The sequence below is a fragment of the Passer domesticus genome, chromosome 4, assembly GCF_036417665.1.
Source record: "Passer domesticus isolate bPasDom1 chromosome 4, bPasDom1.hap1, whole genome shotgun sequence".
In the NCBI taxonomy this organism is placed as follows: domain Eukaryota; kingdom Metazoa; phylum Chordata; class Aves; order Passeriformes; family Passeridae; genus Passer; species Passer domesticus.
Window position 1 is genome coordinate 42446159 of NC_087477.1, and position 16875 is coordinate 42463033.

At 39.4% G+C, this 16875-nt stretch overlaps 1 protein-coding gene across 2 annotated transcripts in view; it reads left to right on the top strand.

Moving 5' to 3' along the window:
- The first annotated feature begins 1431 nt into the window (after window positions 1-1431).
- The window catches only part of GUCY1A1 (guanylate cyclase 1 soluble subunit alpha 1), a 35488-nt gene continuing 20044 nt past the window's right edge, over window positions 1432-16875 (top strand). Inside the window, exon 1 of one of the 2 annotated variants that reach the window (XM_064417461.1) lies at window positions 1432-1588. The gene's annotated coding sequence lies outside the window, so the exon portion shown is untranslated. Of the gene's footprint in view, window positions 1589-1874; window positions 2009-16875 lie in introns of those variants that run through there. The other variant, XM_064417462.1, reaches the window with a different exon arrangement.

Consider the following 16875-nt stretch of genomic DNA (forward strand, 5'->3'; position numbering starts at 1 on the left):
TTTTTGTTTTTGAAGGCAAAACACTGCATCAATGCATTATCTATTAATACAGTAGTTTTATGAGGTACACACAGTCCTATGCTATTTATCACAAGTTTCATATGACTTCAGAAATGGCAACAAATTGGGTTTTGGCAGATTATTTTCAGTTGACTGACTGGTGGCTGAAGGGATTAATCACTTCTTTAGCTGACAGATTTCTCTTCTTTTAACATGGCAGGCAAGGAAGCATGGTGTGAAGCAGATATATTTATTAAACCATCTTTCAGTTCTGACAGTGAGGGAGGCAACAAAACATTCACACCTTAAATTTGATACCCTCTCTTGCGTAAAGTTGGTCTGTTCAAAACCACTTGGAAATGTGCTACTTTTGTTTTGGTTAATTTTGACACTTGCTTCCACACAAGCTTATTAAGGTACAACAATCAGTGAGCCACAAGAAATAATACCCCTCTTCTCTTGCTATGTAGTATGCTGCTCCTCCAAACTCATCCTTTAGCTTACAAGAGCTGTTTTTCCTGGTGAAATTTTCTGTTTTCTTCCATGTGACTTGATAAGGTAACTGAACTCAGTCACTGTTAATTGTCCAAGCCCAACAAAATTATTTATCCTCCTGGGCTGCCAAAAACTATCCATTGGTTCCATCCAGTGAGAATACCATGAAAATGCTTCAGTGATGATTTAAAATTTGTTAACTTATCATTCTGGTGGCATGCAAGAATTAAGAGCACAATTTCAGACCTGGGCAACTCTACAAGGAGCGTTTTATGAATTTGTGCTCTAAATTGAAGTTGGCCATCTGATATGCTGATGTTGTGTAAACGATTCTTTTATTCTGTGCTTATCTGGAAAGGCATTTCCCTTCTTTCATTGCTTAGGTATGAGCTTAAATAGTAGCACTCCAAGGCTACAGTAAAAAAGGTATGTATCACATACTGCACGGAATATCACTAGCAACAAGTAAATAGAAGCCGTGGTAGAGAAAATGCGAATAAAACAAAAATGGCAGCACACGTTTTCGAACAGAAGGGTATATGAAAGGATAGTGGTGTGGAAGAGACGTCAGTAACCACAGCGCCTTGCCCCCAGTGACACGGGTTCCTACTGGCGCGGAAGCCGCAGACAGGAGCTCCCGGCTGCGCAGACTGATATTTCTCGAAGCCTTAACCCGTGGGGGCCGCGAGGCGAGGGGGCACCGGCGGGGCGGGGGTACCGGGCAGCCCGCGCCCCGCTCGCAGTCCCGGCGCCCCGCTCGCAGCCTCCGGCGGTGCCCGCGCAGGGGCCGCTCCGCTCCGCGCTCGGCGGGACTGGCCCGGCCCTGGCACGGCTCTGCCCTGCCCTGCCCGGCCCGGCCCGGCCCGGCCCGGCCCGGCCCGGCCCGGCGCGGCGGGGCCATCGCACCGCCCCCGGCCGCCGCCCCCGCCCCGCCGCCGCCCTGATTGGGCCCGCGGGGAGGCCCCTCCCGCCGGGCCCCGCCGCCGCCGCGCCGCGCCCGCTCCCCAAATACACCTTGGCGGCGCCGGGAGCGGCAGCGGCGCCTGCCCAGAGCCCCTCGGCGGGGCTGCGGCCGCGGGCACCCCGCGCCATGGTGAGTGACGGAGGCAGGCAGGGAGGGAGCGAGCGAGCGGCGCCCGGGGCGCGGAGAGGGGCGGCGGGGACCCTGGACAGCGCTGGGACGGGGCGCCCGGCCGGGAGCGCGGGGCGCGGCCGGGGCCGGGGCTCTCCCGGCCGGGCGGTGATCGGTGCTGAGCCCCGGCAGCGGGAGCGGGGCGCGGGAAGCCCTCAGCGCCCCGAGCCCCTGTGCCCGTGCTCCGAGCCAGACATGGGCGTGAGCGGAACAGGGATCGATTCGGGGCTGGCAGCGCTCGGGGAGCCCGCTGAGGGCTCCAGACACCAGCGGTGCTCGGCGGCCTTTGTGCATTGTGAGGCTTTCTAAGAATTTGCGAATTGCTGATGCTCGTCAAGCTAATTAAAGCCATCCAGGCTGGTGTTACTGCGTTATGCTTAGGTAAGGTTTCTTACCCGGTTTTCAGAGCAATTTCTATCACCCCACCTCATGAATTAGACACCAGCCTGATATTTCATCGCATACTTGATGCTCTAACAATAACTTCATCTCTGCATCTGCTATTCCAAAGATTTCTTTATCGTAGGAAGAATAAATGAACCCCCAGACTGTGTTGCATTCATGACAATTAGCAGTTTTTCAGTCAATTTTCTCCCTCTTTCCATTTCTTCAAGACTTCAGGCTGACAATCCGTTTTCTGAGTGAATAGGTTTATTTCTGTGGCTAAAGCTCAGTGGGCATTACTAGCCTACGTTTAGTATTCCCTTTATAAAATCATCACTATCTATGATCATGAGACACTTGAAAACTTTTTCTCTCATGTAGAAAGGAGTGATTTTATACATCTTTTAAACATCTTGTGTCATGTCTCAAGCTTGATCTAATGCTGCTTGTAAAATGGCTCTATTTTCAGAGCTGGTCACTTATTCTGGGGATGTAGTAAGATGGCTTTCTAAGTTCGAAGGATGATTTAACAGGAAAAAGTCATAAGCAAGGATGCAGTGTGTCTGTAATGCTGTATTTGGGCTTTTCACTTCCACTGGACTACAGGCTACCCTGTGCTGCATGTGGGTTGCTCTGAAGAGAGATGTGAAGACATTTGCTGTTTGGAATACTAGGAGGAAAACCAACATTTTTATTCACTTGGATTTTCCATTTTTAAGTCTGAGAATACAGAGCTACAGAATAATGTAACAGAGGATTTTTTTCATAACAAGTGTAAGAGTTTAATTATATTTGTATGAATAGAACAAAGTGTTTTACTTATTTGGAAGTGGTCTAATCTTAGAATTTTTCCTAAGACAAAACTCCCAATGGAGCCACTCCCTTTTCTTGTAGTTAGAATTAAGATGATTTGTTTCCAAACTACAAAATGTAGGTGTAAGGAAACATACACTTTAAATCATATAAATGGGTCTACTACTTTTCTAGGGTCAGGAACAAAAGGTGGTGACAGGGTGTACTGGGAAGAGATTCCTGTAACAGACCATTTTACATAATTAATCAGAGAAGATAAGCAATTCAGGCATCCAGAGAATGTGTACAAATGTGTTACAAATGTTCTCTTTGTAGGGAAGAGAATTGTAGAGAAGTTTTTTGCTTGGATTGTGTTGCTCTGCAGTGCTACATATGGCCATACGTTCTGATGACTGTTTTCTTTGCTTTGCCAGTAGCAAGAACCTTAAATGAACCAGGTGATTGTAAGGAAGCACGAAGAGTATGTAGCAAAGATACAAAAACTTTGTGCTCCCATTCTCAAAAAAAAAAAAAAAAAAAAAGCCTTTTCTGAAATCATGCTGATCCAAAGCAGGCAGGAAAAGTATGGAAGGAGAGAGAAGGAAAGCACATTTTCAGATTTCCTGGTTGTACTTCCTTTTTTTGTGGAAATATATAGCTTGCAGCGATTATGAGTCATGACAATGCAAGATCATGAGGCAAACATTGGAGGAGAAGGTAAGGAATTTAGTTCTGCAGTGGTTTTTTTTCCCTTTTTGACATCAATAAAATGGCTCACCTAGGTCTTGCTGCCCTCTCTTCCACTGGTTCACTTGCTCAGTACTCAAATTAATCAAATTTTTAATAAAACACTAAAAATGAGAAGTCAGAGTTCATAAAAGTAAGTACTCAAGTTAAGTATATTCGTTTTGCTGGGATTAATGCTTTCTTTAAAAAAATCTGTCCTTAGCCTTCTATGACAGTCTGTTTCAAAACAGATCCCATAGTGAAATCAAAACATAAGTAAGAGTTTATAATAAAATCTAATATGCCAAATATCAGTAGCAGTCAAAACCTGATTATGTCATGCTAGAAAAGATAAAATATCAGTGCTATTATGTGTATAAATGCCATCTGTTTAAAATTCTAAAAAAAAAAATACCAAGACTGAAAATAAGTAGTCCAAGATAGAATTTGTAGCAAACACAACTATTTTCCTCTTAACTGAGACGAGCTGTTAACAAAAAATCCTGTAAATCGTATTGTACTTTAAAAAATCCCCAAAAACTAAAATCAAGCACCTCAGTAATCTAATTAATCATATGCTACGTTCTAAATTATCCACAATGAAATATGTGTAAGGAGGTACTGGCTGTATTTTGTATCTATTTTGTATAGCAACAGGTTTTTATAAAGAAAAAAATATATTTTTTCTTTATAAAAGCTTAAGCATTTTAGAAAAGTTCTGTATAGGTAAAAAGAAATCTTATTTTAAAAAATTCTTAGGAACTACAGAACGTGATTTAAAGTATTTTATTGTAATGTTGTTTAGCAATCATTACACTTCAGATGGCACATTTTGTTAACAAATGAAATTTGGGCCATAGGAGAGCTGCCATTAGAGTTTCTTTGCTGGGATTCCTTGCACTTTTTGTACTATTTACTTTTTAAAGACCTTTATTGTCTATGTGTCTTAAAATTTACTGTATTTATGTAGATGTTTGCCATTGCAATTAAGATTTTTAGCATTTGAAATTAAATTAGGGCCAAATCTCATATTTGACATTACTTTGAATATTCTTTCTAGCATGTCTTCACCATTTGAGATATGGATGTATGAAGTTTGTATATTGTATGGCTGTATGTATGATGTATATTCAGTGTGTCTTCCATGAATAGTTGTATGACAAGTAGAGATTCAAGTTTATTATTAAACATATTATATTTTTAAGTCAGTTCAAGGCATTGGTTTTTGTTCAACAAAGCAACACTGTTCAGGGCAGAATGTTAGTATCTATTTAATTTTAAAATTACAATATTTAAGCATGTGCTTAAATTGGCTAGGGCTTCTAGCTATGGTGTAAACAACAAATTAATTTTTACTAATAAAGGCAACAAAATTTGCTAGAAAAAGCAGATTTTGTATAAGGGTTTTGTTTATAGATTCACATGCTTTGAGACAACTGAAAAAATAAATTAATATCTATAGTTAAGCCTTTCACTTGTGCCATAGGTACTGACTGCAGCTCATTTGGTGCTATGCTGTTCTTCCATTTTTTTGGTTGTCCTAATCGGGTGATGGCAGTTGTAGGTCAGTGCTAGGAAGTGGCTCACCACACAGGATATTTATTTTTGTAGATGTGGTGTTGAGAGCAAGCTGATATCAACTCTCTTTTTGTAGGAGTGCACGTTTCACTGTTCTGCTGCTTCATGACCTAAGCCAGCACGAATACGATCCCTACAGATTAATTTTACTTCACCACAGAGAGGCCTCACCACGTCCTGTTCATTGATGCAGCCCCAGGCTCCTCTGTGAGCTTCAGGGCCTCCACAGGCCTTCAGGCTTTAGGAGAATTCCACCCTACCAGAGCATTTTGTGATACTCACTTCCAGTTGTTTTTTATTAATGTTTCCTGTTATATGATAGTTTTGTTAAGTGGAATTGATGCCCTTGCTAAGAATATTACTGCTTTCAGATTTAATAGAGATTAATGGTATTTTAACTGACATTCTCAAATGCCCCCTTCCATGGTTCAGGCCTTTACTGCTACTTTTAAGCACTCTCCCAGCTGCTTGAACTTGGCAGTATTGTGGTAGACATTATTCTTGATTTTACTGCTCTGACTCTTTAAATTAGTTCCTTTGTATTACTTAAAGTCAATTTGTGAATTGATTTTCTTCTTGCATATTCACTATTCACACTCAAAGTAGCTGTTCCAAGAGAGCAGTGTCCTGCTAGCAGAAGCATTCAAATGAACCCCCTTGTGAAAGTCAGGCCAGGAGGGTAATTCCTTACAGGGAGAGCACTAAGCCCAGATGATAACCAAGCTGTGACCTTGTGTTATTTCTTAGAGGGCATTTCCTTCATGAGAGCCCCTGTCTCTACTTCCCATACATATGTATCTGCCTGTGGACAGAGTGCTCTGCTGTTCCTGCTTGAGTGACAAGGCCACTTTTTCTCTGTCCTCAGCCAAGGGGAGAAATGCCTGGAGACTTGCACTCCTGTGAGGGGCTGTGGGGGACAGAGCTGTCTGGAGCCCTCCCTTGGGATGGTTTGGCTATGCCTTGCACTTCACGCATGGCTATGCCCATTGATTGTTTCAGCTAAGTCCATATAGAAAATAGGTCAGCCATGCAGTGGCTCAGGAAGGGAGCTTCAGTTGTGTAGTTGTAATCTAGAAACAGGACGTGTGTATCATCTTGGAGGAGACTGGAACCACTTCCAAAGATGTTATCAAGCATCGTGGAATCTAGCCCTTGGAAAGCTGTTTGTATTGGAGAGCTGCAGGGAATATCCCATGCAAGCCATCCAATTGCCTCCCTGTGAATAAAGTTAAAATTTCTTGTTAAAGGACCACATGCTAAAATTCTTGGATTATTTTCCCCTCCACAAATGGAAATTGAAAGAAACATACATTTATGAAGTGAATCTGTTCCTCAGCCCAGTTCTGAGTTATTCAGAACAAAGATATATCATGCTTTTGGGGAAAATGTATTTTGTGGCAATCCTGCTGGTGTAATTCTTGAATGTCGCTGATTCCAGAGAGTGCAGTAAAACTTGTGGTTTCTGTGATGCCATGCACAATAGTTGCTGCTAAACTCTCCACTTCTAATAAATAATAGCACAAAACCAAGTTTTTCGATAGTATATTAGACAGAAGTGTGTTGTGCAGTGATGACTGCCTTTCTAATGCTGACCAAAGTAAATGTGTGTTTAATTTCATTTTAACCTTGCATTTCACTTGGCACTTGATACAGATGCAGACTGGCAGAAATTGTTCAGGGAAGGCTGATTGCCCTCCTCGGCAAATACAGAAACTTCACACACAAAAGAGCACTAGTAAAAGCCTGAATACAGGAGAACACCTCAGCAATATTTCTAGTTTGTTATTGGGAAGAATTGGGATTTTATGTTTACTCAAAATGATTTCTGTGATTTGAAAACAGAAGACAATATGCTCAGGTGCTGCCTTCTGGTTGACAGGGAGGGGCATCTGCTTGCACGAATAGCTGTGTTTCTCCCTAGCCCTGACTGCTGGCATCCAGGACCCTAAAATACTCATTGCCATTCCTCTTTTAAATAGAACTGCTAAAAATGGCAAAATTTCCATGTCTTCAGAGAAAACATGTATCAATCTAACTTTAAATCTACTTTTTTGTTGCTTTTTGCCAAAATTGTCGTCATAGTTGTCTCTTGTCTCTTTGCACTAGCAAGCTGAAAGTGCAAAACTGTTCACCTTCACGATGAGAAAAATCTTTGGTGGACTGATACATTGCTGAAATTTTAGTGATTAGTCCACAGAGCTTACAAAGCATATTTAGAGGTAGGATTTTAGAATTTCCCCATGGGAAGAATGTTATGAAGGGAAAGAGTCTTGTGGCTTAAGTAACTAAACAAGGCTTTTGGTCAGTGGGGAACTGATTTTTTTCCTCAAAAATTGTGACAGAAAGAATTACAATTAATTATACCTTGAATGAAATTCTTCTTTTGATACAGTTAAAGTTCCCAAACAAGTTGCATGATATTAAAAACCATCCAAGGGGAAATGCATTTCCTTTAAGGAATTATGAAGCCTTCAGAAGTAACAGAATGACATTAAACCTGCTGTGTGTTAGTCATGAAGATTTAGTGTAAGGATCCCTTCCTTGTTCTGCATGTGTATTTAGCACCTGCATCCTTTTATGAATCCTATCTGTAAAATCTATTAGAATTTTACTGTGTGAAGTGTTTTAATCCCACTGGTGCTTTTAAAATCTGGCTGTCAGTTTTTATAAGGTCAAACATGACTTTTCTAAGTCACTCAGATCTATTAAACTTCCCAACAAACTTGTGCAATCTCTTAACTTGTGCTAAGAGATTTGGATTCACTTGTTAGCTCGGCTGCTGTCTTCCTTTTGTGATCTCCAGCATGCCTTATTTCCCCACTTATAAAGGAAGCATTGTTATGCTCCTTTCATATCCCATTTTTCTGTCTTTGCCATTCAGAGGGCAAACCTTCAGGTGAGACATCATCTTTTGCTGTATATTTCTGTATGGCCCTGCTCTTAATTGGATCCTTCTGGGTTAAAATAAGCAAGTAGTCGGCCTACCAACAGCAACAGAGAGAGAGAGAGAGCAGAATGCAGGGTATCAGTGGCACTATTTGTCTGCTAAGCAGCCTGCCCAAGGATGACCTCACTGAAGGTTAAATACCAGTATTTAAGTGTAAAAAAAAGTTCTGTAAGAATTTTCACAAGTTGTGATCTTGCTGACTAAATAGTGAGACCTTCATGAATGTTGGAAGGTAATGAAATATTTCCCTTTGCAGACAAAAACATTTGGTTGTGTGGTGGCAATGAAATAACACAGAGGAGACCAGTCTTCATCTCAAGTTAGGCACAGTTTGCAAAACCTTTTGATGTGCTCATGAGACAGAGACCACATTCGTAGTGTGACACTGAAAATCTGTTGCTGGTCTGAAAATTAGTATCAGCTTCGATCAGGTTCGGACTTAGCCCTGTATGTCACATGCTCCTGATCTGCAGGAGAGGCAGCATGATTATCAATTATATGTGGAAAAATTCACTGACCATAACAAGAGTAAATTTTAGAACCAACAGAGGCATGGCTAGTCACAGTCTGAAGTGTGCAGCTATACCATGCATGAGATAGAGGTGGGTGGGCACCATGTCACTGACTATTCTGACTATTCTCGTAGCAGATTAGAGACAGGCACTCAGAAATGCCAGTAAAAACTGGCTTTGATGGCTGCTTAATATATGAAATGCAGTTTCATGATATCTTCCTTTGAGTTTCTCTTTGAAAATTATTTGCAGTTCTAAGTAATCATAAGTTCTAAGCAGAAGAGGGTTCAAATAATAGAGAGAGGAATTAAAAGGAAAAAGTATCTTTTCAAATAGGCTTTGAAACAGTGAAAAACAGGACTACTGATAGCATACAGGGGTATGATTTACCCATAGCAAAAACGAAAACAGAACATCTATCCCTGCCTGTGTTGTGGGCAGAATTTTGTTAGCAGGAAATTGGTATATGGAAAAATAAGGTGATAAATAAGAGAGTGGTAGTGGCAGAAAAGTACCTAAAAATAGTTAGATTTTATTGCCATAGTTCTAAGCTATTATATTGTCAATGGCTGACCTGTTTCATGTTGGAATAAATATGCCCAAAACAGCAGTTATATGAGTTTGCATGACAAATACTCAGTGTTTTCTTTCCCAGCTGTTACACTACAGTAATGGAAAACATTAATGATCTTTAGTAAAATATTAATAAATCCATTCCAATCTTTAAACTTGGGTTTGGCACTCTGTCTTTTAGCAAAGAAGCTGCATTACTTAGGAATTCAATCCTAATGTCAGTTTAACATAGTAGGGACATCATGGGGTTTAGATGCCTGTTATAAACAGAATTGAAAACCCAGAGCAAGGGTTTACAACATGAATATGCTGTAATGATACTTGTGATACTGTGAGAATTTTAATTTCTCCATTGTCACAACAACTTGTAAAGTTAGTGCTTGTGCCTCGTTAAAGCTTGTCAGGTACAAGTATTTAAAATAAATGTTTTGTATTTTCCACATCACCTAAAGTGTAAGCAGAAATGTCAAATGTTTCTGACCCCATATAAAGGAAGACTATACACAGTGAAGCAGCCTTTCTTTCCTCCCTGTGTTATTTTTACCTGTTGAGAGTGCACTGTGCAAGATTCGTGGTGCTTCAAAATGCTCTGTAATGCCAAGATGCTTAAAAAATGTTGTCTTCATCTTGGCAGGAAATTCCTTGTGAAGGAGATACTATCTTTCTTTATCCTTAAACTTAAGTTTCTGGTTTACATCCTCCAGGAGCTGGTGCATCACATTCCCTCCCTCTGCCCCAGCTATTCTCATGGCTTCTCAGCCTTTAGTCCCTCAGAAAAGGGGGGACTTGCAATGTAGCACCCTCTTTCTGTGCACATAAACAAGTACAGAGGTGAAACCCATTATTTGTTACATGGTTTCTTTTTCCAAGGGTCCAGTGAACAATAATTTTAGCTGTCCAGGCAAAGGAGCATACTTCTTCAAGATAATATTCAAATAACATTCAAAATCTATTTTGAAGTACTCCTCTGAGTACATATGCACTTGATATGTCATTTGATTTTGGTTCATTTTTAGCTTTTCTGCCACAGTTCACTAGCCAGTTGCTCTGCTCTTTCACCTCTGAAACAGCTGAACTGTGTTCTTTTCTGCTTGGAGCTGTTATTCACAGAACTAGTATGCAACACAGCAAGTTGGAGACATCCTGTTATATGGCTCCATTTTTGAAATGAATGTAGTTTCTTAATACAATCAAAGAAAGCAGGTGTTCAGTGGTGGATTTCCATCTTACAGATTTAAAAAACAGCACATACAGAATTTGTGTGTTATTTGTTAACATTTTGATGGGAAATTGTGCTTGAAGGACTTCTGGTGTGGTACAGCCCCTACACTTCAAGTGAGCCTCAGATCTCTGGGTAGCTGAAGTGTTAAGACAAAGATGTTTATCAAAAACATTTGATTTGAGTTCTCGACAAAGTAATCTGAGATGACTCTGTTGCTACTTTTCTTTGGCTGTTGCTCCTGTTTGGGAGCTCTTTCTGACCAGGATGCTCAGCTATGTTGTGTGCTCATTTTGCCTGAGGACTGAAGCCCAAAGCCTCCCAGCACTGAATCGTAAATTGCCACACTTTGAACTAAGAGCTGGATGCCAGAACAGTTCCTTACCTTCTGTGGTGGCAGCGGGAGGAAGGTCTGCTTGTGTTTATGGGTGATTGCTGACACCAGTGCACTTCCATCCTGCCACACTGGAATGCAGGGCAGGGCATTCCAGTGGGTAAGTAATTAAGGGCATTAGCTGGGTAAGTAATGCTTCCATTCTGGGATCTCAGATACATGTGCAGCACTGACTGGTGTTTCAGAAGGCCTAATGGAGAGAGAAAAGAGGTTCCTTATAGGCATATTATAAAACACAAGTGAAGTATCCTTAAAAAAAGAAAATGTAAAATTATGAAGTGAAACCTTAAATTTGTAACAGTGGACATCTAGCCTTTATGTTCCAAATCAATGCCATTTGAAACAAAATACTACAAAATAACACAGGATTTTTACTTCTTTATTAACACAGGGCAGCCTCATTGAACAATGCTGCAAAACAGGGTATGTCATTCCTAGCCCATCAATAGGTGTTAGTGCAGCAAACCAGTGAAACTAGAAATTGAATCTTGACAGCCAAATCAAGGTAATAAACACATATCCTTCCTGAATTGTGCATCAGAGAGTAATACATAGCCAGGAGAGTTGGTTGAAACACAGAAACAACAAACAGAAAAATTCTCCTAAAATCTAAAATACTGCTGGAAAGTTCCATGGAATTAGCATGTCAAAATATTCTATAACCTATACTGACAGATTACAGAAAATTATTTGCATAAGAAACTGCCAAACTTCAGTGGATTTGTAGGAGAGGGAGGAAGCACTTTATCAGTAAGCAAACTGTCCATTCCCATTACAAATAGTTTTGCTCTATTGGCCATGTTTTCCTTATTTCTTATATATTTTTGGATCCTCATGTTCTTCTATAGGTTTTTTCTGTTCTTTCCTCCTTAATCCTTTATTCTGTTTGTATCTTCCTTTATCTTTCATGTCACAAAGAACAGCAAAATAAATTAGAAAAAATAGGTAAACTCAGTTGGAGAAATGGAGACAAGCTCTGATCTTTCAGAGTTCAGTAAGATTACTGTGATGTTAACATCATTGCAGCCAGTGCAGTTATACAGGTTGTGAAGTGAAGAAATGTGGGCAATTCTAGGTGCCCTGCCTGGAATAACTCCAGGAAGATTATCCTGTGGTTCATGCAATGCACAATATATGTATTTACCCAATGAGAGAAAGACCTGAGGACCTTGCACAAAAAGTCATGAAAAAGCAGAAGAAGAATTACGGTTAAAATACATTTAATTTACCTCAGTAATGAAACCCTGAATTTGAACCTTGAATTAGAGGCTGGCGATTGATACATCTGATCAGAGTTTCTGAATTGTTCTTTGTTAACCTTTTATTTGATTTCCATTCTCCAGTATCTCTTAATCTGTCGAATCTCTGTTCGTCTGAAACACCTGCCACAGAAATTAGTGAATTTCAGTGGAATTTGCAAGCATTGCAAGCTAAGCATCTATTTCTGTGCCAGTCTGTAACCAGCACTTTGGCACAAAAATATCATAAACTGAAATAGAGTTTCAAAATACTGGATGGTATTATTTTTTTTTTAATTTGAATATTCAACTTTGGTATTGTTACAAGAGACTGCAATTCAACAGCTAATGTACTTGAATCTGTATAATGGATAGCTTGAAACATGCTAAATCTTTCTAAATGTATCTGTACTAACTGGAGCAGCAGCACTGACCAAGGCTTCTACTGTTTGATATGTTTTAGCTATAAGGATGTGTCTTTTTTTTATTGTTTATCACTAGTGAGGATTTGGAATGTAGAATTATAAATATTTTCTTTTCCTTGGTGTCATGATCAATACTTCAATGATCCTCTGATTTTCTCTGTGTCTATTATTAAAACCAGAAGCTACATTTTAATGACTTGAGAAGTTTCTTTGTAAAGGAGCTCACATTTCTACATCTCAGTAGCCTTGCTATGGTTTAGATTTGTCAAAGCTGAATCTCCCATAAATGTTTTCAGCTTACTTTTCCATAGGACCACATTTTTTCCTCACTCTTCCCTTCAAACTGCCGCCAGGGCCAAGGGGAAGATATTACAGAATACGTGGTGAACATGGCAGTTCTCTCTGAGTTAATCTTGCATTCTTTCTCCCTGCTGCTCTCATTTACATGTGCTGACTTTTCCTGTGCAAAAGTAATCTGAAAAACACTCTGTGCAATTTGATTTCATTCAGATGCTTAAAAGAAGTGTTGAATAAATGGAACGGAAGGATTTGAAAAAGCAATAGCTGCGGTAACTTCAGCAATTGCACTGGAGACAATAACAAGCATCTCAGATTGAACATTCAACAGGAAGCCAAAATCTGCTTCTGGATTTATTTAACCTTTAGTTTTGTTACACACATGGTATACACTAACAACAGGCTAATGTTAGTCATTAAGTGCTTATTTGTTGTGATTAACAAGATTAATTTCTCTTAATACCACATGTGCAAGCTCAGTATTTTACAGAAGCTCTCATCTTCACTTAGCTTCATCATTTTAGTGAAAAAGGAAGCCTGTGCTTTTAAGTACCATATAAATCCATATACTTACCTAGCTTTCTCTGCTTTAAATGCATATCTGCTATATTTTACAGAAGAGTATTAGAAAACACCTAAACAAGATACTCAAAGTGGTATTGTAATGTATTCCTAGAGCATACAGTCTCTCTGGATGTGCTGATAATCTTTTCAAAGGTAAGATGATCTGCTTTTGTGTACTCAAATCTTTCTTAGAAGAGCAGATTTTGAAAGAGGTGGGCTATGAATAACTATATGTGCCTGTACCATTGTGTGCAAAATGACAGGCCAATCAGTGAAATAAAAAAGGAAGGTGCTAATTTACAGTGCACATGGGCTAAATCAGCAATTCCAATTATTTTTAAACATGTTTTGTAGCAGAAACTATCTGTAGGCATTTAATCAAAAAGAAAGGTGCATCTTGGTCCTGCTCTGCAAATACTATGGAAGAGAACAATTGGGAAAGTAGCTGATTTCTCTGCTTCTTCAGAGCTGGGGTTTTTTTTTGCAGGGACCTACCGAAAGCAGAATCAGTATCTGTATGATGGCTATGAAAACGTCCTTTCAGCCATCTATTTGGGTTTGTTAGACATCTTAAATCAATATTTTTTTTATGAAAAGTACAAGGACATAACCTCAATGCTGTAGGACAAACCATTTTTGCTAATTAGAAGTTCCTGTTATTACCTTCCCATGCATAGTTTTTAACCTTTCTGTAATCTCAAATGACCTCAGTTCTGTGATTATTGCATCTGCACACTTAGCTGCAGAAACCCAACATTAAAAAGCCAAGGTCATATTTTGGTTCAAAAATAAGAAAACATGCAAATCAGTATTTCCGTGACAGCAGTGACAGACCTTTTAGGTTTAATCCTATTCCTGCTGTATCCAGAAACCTGCTGTTGACTTCAACAGGAGTTGGCATGAGTTTTTAGCTATGAATAAATATGAAAGGTAGTTGTTAGTGATTTCCAGCATGAAAATGATTCTGTAGACATTATAAACAGAAGTGACAGGTGGCAAATACCCAGTCAGAAAACTCTGCAACTGAAATCTGCTAATGAAACACTTTTCTTTTTCAGACCTAGTTTTCAGACACTTCTCTAAGATCTCTGGAGTCCATGGAAACTTTTAGTACTTTTATTTATAATACTTTTAGTACTTTTATTTATAAAACTTGCTGTTCATTATAATTTAAAGCTGTGAACACAAAGGGAATATTTAACTACATGCACTGCCTTTAGACACTACAATCAATGTTTTATATTGCTCTACCATGTTCCAGTGTATTTGGGAAAATAATATTTATGCAAACCTGTATGTCAGTTGCGTAAACTGTTACATCAGCTGCAGCAAGAATATGTGCAGGTACAAATCTCAGGAAGATAAGTGTCTTTCAAGAAGTAGGGGAAATTTTTTGTCATCTCTGAAAGGGGCTTCACAGTTAATCCAGACCACGGTACTCAAATGAGAAGTTACTTCATGCTTTAGAAATTTGGAGTTGTTAAGCAGTTTGTTGTTTTATTTATTTAAAAAAGAGATGCAGGCTAAGTCATGAATACTAGCTAAAGATTTCACTAATAGTATGGGATAAAAGGTTACTAGATTTCACTTTTATCACAAAATAATTACTATTATTTTTTAGTTTATTTGCTCCTTAAAAGCATTTTTGGTCTATGAAATAAACAAAAGTCAGATTTTTCAGACATGTAAAGTTAAAGGTTTAGTTAAATAGTAAAGTGCCATGCATTACTAAATTTGAGAGATTGAGCTGTAAGTAGCTATTTGGAAGGAATCAGTGAGCACAACAATTAACAATTACTTCATGTTCTAGACCATCAGTGCTTCTCCTTCTGTGGATTCTAATTAAATTCCATTGGCTATGGGCAATACTTTGATCTTTACATTTAACTACTGCAGGCTGTCACGACCACTGCATGTCCTCAGGATGAGGTTTAATTCTTGAAAAGAAGACATAAATTTATTGTTCATAGCTTTTCTCTTACAAGTTTTATGGAAGTATTGTACTTTGAGAGACTGCAAATGTAGATTATGCTATATTTAACAATACATTCCTTTATAGTGTGAGAATAATTTCCAGATGCTTTGGATTGCTTGCCCTCACTGCAGCAGCTCCTCTCCTTCAAATGCTTCCTCATCTGGGCACCCAGATCACTCGAGGTCTCATCAGTTATGTCAGTTCAGTATCGGGATTTCTCAAAAAAGCAAAACCAAAATGCAAGCCCAAAACCTGCATAATGCATCACGGTTACATACAGCAGGTCTCTGGTTTTTGTTGAGGTATCTTCATCTCTGCCTCAGTGGAAATGGCCGTGAGCAGTGCAGCTCCAGCGCTCCTGCAGTGCAGGGGGGCCGGGGCTCTCGGGGCTGTCTCCATCCGGGGTTGCTCAGCTGGGGTTCTGCGGGCCCAGGGTGCGGATGTGCCGCGGTCCAGGGCTGCCTTCTCATCCTCAGCGTGTGGTGGAGGGAGCAGAGGATCAGGTGCTGTGAGCCTGCCTGCTGGGCCTGCTGGGGGAGTGTTTTCACAGAGGTTTTGACTCACAGGAAAATAATATTTTTCCCACGCTGCCTTCTCAGCATGCCTGCCTGTTATTTGGTCCTAGCATAGGAAAATATTTACCCTATGAAAGTACTTAATGTGATACTTAAAATGGCAAATATGTATTTTATCAGCAGCATTTGGGAATCAGTCCTTCCTTTAGCTACATGCCAAAACATGGATGTATTAATTAAGGTTCCCCCTGTGCTTTTAATTGAATCCAGAGATGTGGCTGCAATATAACTTTCACATCTGGAGTCTGGGCTTCTCCCAGGGGTATAGTTGGATCCAGGGACTTGCTTCAGACCATTACAGGGAAATGAGTCAGCCACAAAACCAGTAGAAATTCAGTGATACTTTAAAATTAGGGTTTTTTCCCTATGTTCAAGAACATTAGTTTCAATACTAAGATGTAGTGTTTGGTGTTATTACACAAATGCTAATATTTTTAAGCAGCAGAAATATCTGTCTCATGACCTTAAAATAAGACATATTAGTAGTTTTGAAGTTGACATGTATTCTGTGAAACTTGTTTTCAAGATAGATGACAAGATAGAAAAGTAGATAGTTTAGTTTTTTTCTCAGAAAACAAAGGTAATTATTTTCTTAATCTTCTGGCTTGGTAGCTGTCTAATGTTGCAAATCGCAATCTATTCAACTTGAAGCACAGAGGAAACACTTGATTGTGTTTCTCTGCCTCTTAAAACAATTTATACAGAAAAAAAAAGTAGAAAGGTGAGGCAATTCCACTATATCTGGGGAGAAAGATTTCTAGTAAGCAAGGTCTAGATTTTTAACTTGCCCTAAGCAGTCATATAGTCATATAGGACAGTAGGCGGGATAAGTTACAATACTGAACTTGGATTTACTAAACTGTTTGGACTGTTAAAACAATGATTGATTGGTGTGATTTGTGTTGTTTTATCATAGCTGCTTTACTATCTTTTTCTTCGTTTGGTAATCACTGTAAGTTCATTAATTCATTAAGTTCTGTGGTGTGCTGTGGTATTTCCTTATTACCAAAGCTATCCTGTGACTTACATAAATTTTGGCTCTACTTGTA